Raw genomic sequence first — 6,321 nt, 5'->3', positions numbered from 1 at the left:
ATGGAAATTGGCAAGATGTTGAATGAAAAATGCTTTAATTTGCGTTGTGAAAAATCCTCATTCTGATGTAAACAAACGGTTTGGCTGACGTTTCCTCTCGAATTCGCTTGGCGCACTCTACATTGGTGTTGCATTAAAAAGGATAGTTTAGGTGCAAATCAGTGCATATGTGTGGAAAATCGTAAAATAAGACAATGGAAACTGGCAAAATGTTCAATGAAAAATGCTTTAATTTGCGTTGTTCTTCTGATATAAACAAACGGTTTTGTTGACGTTTCCTCTCGAACTAGCGTGGTGCCCTCTACGTTGGTGGTGCATTTAAAATACCTTTTCTTATTTTACATTTTTCTTAACAAAAATATTCCTGAACACCAACAAAATCCTTGCAAAAACGATACAGAATTAAATTTTTCGACTGCAGATCAAGTTTTGGAGCATTTCAGATGAATCTATTTATGAGGGAAAGTTAAAAAGTGTTCCACTTCCTATGTCTCACGGCAACAAATTCTGCTCACAACACTCTTCTCGACGTTCTCCTATTGATCACCAGAGGTTGAATCGATCACTAAGTTTCTATTAAAAAGGCGTAAAGAAACTAAGCCATCACTTCAACCTCTGGTGGTGAATAGGTGAACGTTAAAAAGAGTGTTGTGAGCAGACATTTTTGCCGTGAGGCACTTTTTAACTTTTCTTCCTGAGATGATCCAAAACTTTGAAAAATTTAATTCTGTGTCATTTTTGCAAGGATCGTGCTATTGTTCAGGAATTTTTTTTTAGAAAAATGGAAAATTATAACATGTAATGCCTTAGCGGTTATGATCTTCCGGAATTCTTTTGTGTGAATAGGCTTTTTAGGCAAATTAAAGCATTTTTCATTGAACATCTTGCCAATTTCCGTCGGTAATTGTCTTACTTTACGATTTTACATCGATCTGAACTGATTTGTACTTCAACAATTCACACACTAGAAATTCGGAAGATCATAACCACTAACAAAAATATTCCTGAACACCAGCAAAATTCTTGTAAAAACGATACAGAATTAAATTTTTCGACTGTTGATCAAGTTTTGGAGCATTTCAGATGAATCTATTTATGAGGGAAAGTTGAAAAGTGTTGCACTTTCTATACGCCTTTTTAATGCACCACCAACGTATAGTGCGCCACGCGAGTTCGAGAAGAAACGTCAACCAAACCGTTTGTTTACATCAGAATAAGTATTTTCCCCAACGCAAATAACAGCATTTTTCATTCAAAATCTTGCCAATTTCCATCGGTAATTGTCTTATTGTACGATTTTCCACAAATCCGAACTGATTTGCACCTTAACTATTCACACACAAGAAATCCGGAAGATCATAACCGCTAAGGCACTTTTCTAATTTTCCATTTTTCTCAACCAAAATATTCGTGAACACCAGCAGGATCTTTTCAAAAACGTTACAGAATTAAATTTTTCAACTGTAGATTAAGTTTTGCAGCATCTCAGATGAATCAATTTATCAGGAAAAGTAAAAAGGTGTTCCGCTTCCTATGTCTCAAGGCAAAAATTTATGCTCACAACACTGTTTTTGACGTTCTCCTATTTATTCACCACCAGAGGTTGAATCGATCGTTTAGTTTCAATTAAAAAGGCCTATGTCACATGGCAACAAATTCTGCTCACAACACTCTTCTCGACGTTCTCTTATTCATCACCAGAGGTTGAATCGATCGCTAAGTTTCTATTAAAAAGGCGTATTGGCAAATCAAAGTTGGTACTCGTGGAGAGTAGAAGAACTATGAAAGTGATGATGGTTTCAAAATTTTACACGGTGAGGTATACGAGTTCAATCTTAAAATGATTAAATCTGGTTAATGCTACGTTAGTAGAAAACTTAAGGACTACTTATTTTCAGACTTTTAGGTGTATACATAGATTTCAGCTTTTCTACCACTGTAGCAGCAACCAGATTTAAATAAAATGCTCCATTTACAAAATAAAAGCATTTTAAGATTGCACTCGTATACCTCTCCGTGGAAAATTTTGAAACCATCATCACTTTCATAGTTCGTCTATTATCCACGAGTGCCAACTTTGATTTGCCAATAGTTTTGGTGCAAATCAGTTCAGTGGAAAATAGTAAAATAAAACAATTACTGCTGGAAATTGGTACAACATTCAATGAAAAATGCTTTCATTTGCGTTGTGAAAAATCCTTATTCTGATGTAAACAAACGGTTTGGATGACGTTTTGCTCTCTACAATGGTAGTGCATTAAAAAGACCTATTAAATCTCACAGTCGAATGCTCCGTCAGAGAATAAAAATAATGGAACTCACACCACGGGTTTGAAAAAATTCTTGTGGCGTTTGCTTCCTGAGATACAGCGATTTTTTTTTTCAGATAGGGTAAATGCTCCTATAGTCAGGCTTGCAATTGCTCATTACAGCTAAAATGCTATTTTTCGTTATTATGAAACAATGGGATACTAAAATGATAGTTTTTATTTGTAAGATGCAAGAAGAGGTGGTAAAGTTTGTATATGACACATAAAATTTATCAATTTTGCTTTCAGAAGGTCACAACTAGCGGTTTTATGATCGCTGATTGCTCGCTCATCGCGTTGCTCATCGTTACAGCTAATCGCTAATGTGACCCTCTGAAAGCTAAATTGACATGTTTTATGTGTCATACACACACTTTACCTTCTGTTCTTGCATCTTGTAAAAAAGAATTATCATTAAAATATTTCATAGCTTCATAAATCCGAAAAATAGCATTTTGGCTGTAATGAGCATTTGCAAGCTTGCCTATAGTTGCGGTAAGTTAGAAGCGTTAGGTTCCTATAGTTCTGTATTGAGTCACCATGCACAACTATAGGAACCTAACGCTTCTAACGTACCGCAACTATAGGAGCGTTTCCCCTATTGTCGTTTCAGAAAAAAAACTACGGGGTCCTAGGGGAATTTACGTATTCTCGGCAACCTAAGCAGCGACCTTCTTTCTATAGCCTTTTTCTCTATGGTACGCACACATATGCAGTATTGCTTTGTTTTCAATCTTTTGCTGCCAGCTGCTCTAACAATTTCAGCCGAAAGCTCTTACAAAGCTCCAATCTTCTCTAGTGAGAGCGAGTATTGTCGAAGTTTTTCTTCGGCAACCGTTCCATTTGAACTGCATGCAAATCTGCTGTTCTATTATCGGCAACTCGAAATCAGCTACAATTTATAGTGCGTGTGTTTCATTTCAAGAAAACCTTGCTAGATTGCTTTTTCTCAGTGGTAAAAATATAGTCAAATTGAAGCTGAAAGCATAAAGAATCGTTTGCATGCATTCAGCGAAGTGTTTTCGTAAGAAAATCCAGTGAAAATAGTGTTTCAATTTGGGTTGCCGAAAATAGTCTGTCATGCCGAATCCGTCATTTCCCCTATATAATATATGTTATTTGTTAACTGCAGAAGGAGCTTGCGTTTTGTGTAGGAATAGGAATTTGTGCAGAGTTCTCTCTGTTTATACTCTGCTATGCTTGCCCTGAAAAGAACCTTTTGATCAAGGTTGCAAAGACTCATTTCAGCTAAAACAATGTTTTTCTAAATTATGAAATAATTAGATGCCATGATCAAATTTTGAATTGGTATGATACAAGAAGAGGTTGCAAAGAATGTGTTTGACATATTAAACCTGTTTATTTCACTTCATGAGAGTCACAATCAGCGATTTTTCACAAACTCACTCACTCACTCACTCACTCACTCAGCGATCAGAAAATCGCTGATTGTGACTCATAGAAAGCAAAATTTACAGGTTTTATGTTTCCAACGCATACTTTGTAACCTCTTCTTGTAAGTTACAAGTAAAACATGCCATCATACCATCTTTTGGTTTTATTATTCCGAAAAACATTATTTTAGCTGAAATGAGTCTTTGCAACCTTGCTTTTGATATGAATTTTAGTTGGGACATGTTCAGAAATTTAACTTTTTTTGGAAAATCTTGGTGGCCCTGAAAAGGGCCGATGGTAGTACAGGTAACCTTTGGAAGATGATGATGACGTATAGGCAGCTGGATTAGCAAATCGGATCGAACAATCCCATATTCTCGCAAGAGTCTCGGCCTGTCTGCTGCTGGGCAGGAGTTGAAGTGGTGTCTGCGACAGGTTGAAAGGCCGCATAATATCAGTGTCCACCCAGCTAAAGCTCCTCCTCTTTTTTAGTTTTTTTTCTCGTTAAATTCCTTCTCTCAACAAGTTGGTAAATCTTAGCCTTTACTAGAAAGACGCTTAACATGTTTTTCGACGAATTTAATATCCTGTTTCACGTCGTGGTGCTTCTCCATGCCTGTTCTGATAAATTAGTACTTTTATTTATTTTCTCTACTACGCTAAATCAAACGAGTAGAAATAAGAAGGATGATGGCTACGCGCTTGAATAATTGAAAATTCGATAACTATTTGATCGAATATCTAGAAAAATCTTTAATCGTTAATCGAATAATTGGACTTTTAGGAATCCCTAGAAAATAGAGTGGTTCTTCGAAAATGTCGAACAGCAGAATTGCAACCAGCAAGTGTAACCCAAGAACCAAAAGCGGTGCGATGCTTGATTTCATTGCTATGACGACGACTGTATTAAGGGGCTTAGAAGCAGAATGGTGAAAGTCAAATATCTTCATCGATCTCCTCTTTTGATGACCATGGCTTTACTAACCTATTTCGCACTACATATTTCTGCTATCATCCAGAACAACAAACGTATCAATGAATGTGTTTGCCGTCGAGTTATTAACGAAACAGAAAGTCGATGAAGAAAATCGATCAAAATCACTCCAAGTTTGTTTACAAGATTTCAACTCTGGAGAGCATTTTGTGTGGTCGTGGGGGGCGTGTGGTTCTGAATATGACGATGAGTGTGCTAAATGTTACGCAATTGCATCCTGCCTATTCGCATACGCCCGAAGATCGGAGGCAAATTCCACTTCGACTTGTTTCGTCTACTAACGACTCTCTGATGACAGTGTTGGGGAAAGCAACAATGCTACATCGACATGTTTCGTCTAGAAATGATTCTCTGATGACTGTGTTGGAGAAGCAGCATATGCATGTACGTAATTGGTGGATTTGTTAATTATTTCGACGCTTTTGGACAATGCTTGACAATTACCACTTTTTCAATCGTTTCTTGTTAAAACATTAAACATTTGAATTTTACCCAAAATTCGATGCATAGAAACATTTCTGATCGATTGGTGATAAAACTATTGAAATTGGTCCAGGGGCAGCTGAGTTATTAACGTTCAAAATCTTTCATAATTTTGTTACATGTTCCATTTTCAGTTTTCACAAAGTGTACCCCCATATAGAAATTACAGACGTAGTCCTATGTCAAAATTATTCGACGCAACTGATAACCACAGCATGCTATTAAGGCTGTATTCCATTTGGTGAATTTTCACTTCAATTTGGCACTTCGAAAATAAATTATAATGATCGAAAATCCTTGTGTCGTTGATCTTCCGATTTTCGAGAAGGTATTTGTCAAAATTGATTCCTTGTCGGTCAGAAATAAGTCTGGTACAATAGAAGATTTATTTGAAACTTTTTTATCTGTCAAAGTTGAGTAAAAATTCACCAAATGGAACACGAAATGACAGCGTAAATCTTATAATCTTACGATAAATGCTAATTTTTCTCTGAATTGGCAATATTCGAACATAAAGTCAGTTCCGCTGAGATTTCCGTAAAATTTGTTTGCCGGGAGCTCAGTTGTGTTAGCAAAATTTGAACATAGTGATCGAAAAAAAATTCCCGTATAAATTTTCCCAAGCATTTCTGATACATCGGATTTACTTTCAGTCCATTACAATCCACCTACCATCAAAAACCGTTTTCCGGTTCATTTATCCTCGTGCCAGACCACGTCGACTGGATCATAACAGTATATACGTATAAGAGATTTAAATTTTTCGCCACTCAATTCGGTTTTCCCCATCCCGAAGCCGAAAAAAACTAACACACCACACAGTACACCAACCAACCAAAGTCATGTATCTCGTTCCATAAACGTCATCATCATTGTCGTCACAGCTTATATGAAAGGCATATGGCTACTATGTTTCCTGATATTCTCTTTCCCTGTAAACCCCCTCCCCCACCACGCTCTTCGCTCTGCTTCGAAGTGTGCATTGATGTATTTCCTTTTATGTTTTAAAGTGCTCTTTACAGCCCACTTCTGAGCTGACTGACTGATAGCCAAAATCGAAGACGGGGTGGCACTAAAACATATTTTCTACCCTCCCTAGTCTAACTTTGAAAGAATGTGCAACTGCAAAAAAAAAAACAG

Source organism: Ochlerotatus camptorhynchus, unplaced genomic scaffold, assembly GCF_037179485.1.
Source record: "Ochlerotatus camptorhynchus isolate MF236.1 unplaced genomic scaffold, CSIRO-AGI_Acam_v1.1 ptg000274l, whole genome shotgun sequence".
Classification (NCBI taxonomy): domain Eukaryota; kingdom Metazoa; phylum Arthropoda; class Insecta; order Diptera; family Culicidae; genus Ochlerotatus; species Ochlerotatus camptorhynchus.
The sequence above is the reverse complement of the archived record's forward strand: the minus strand, read 5'-3'. Positions refer to the sequence as shown.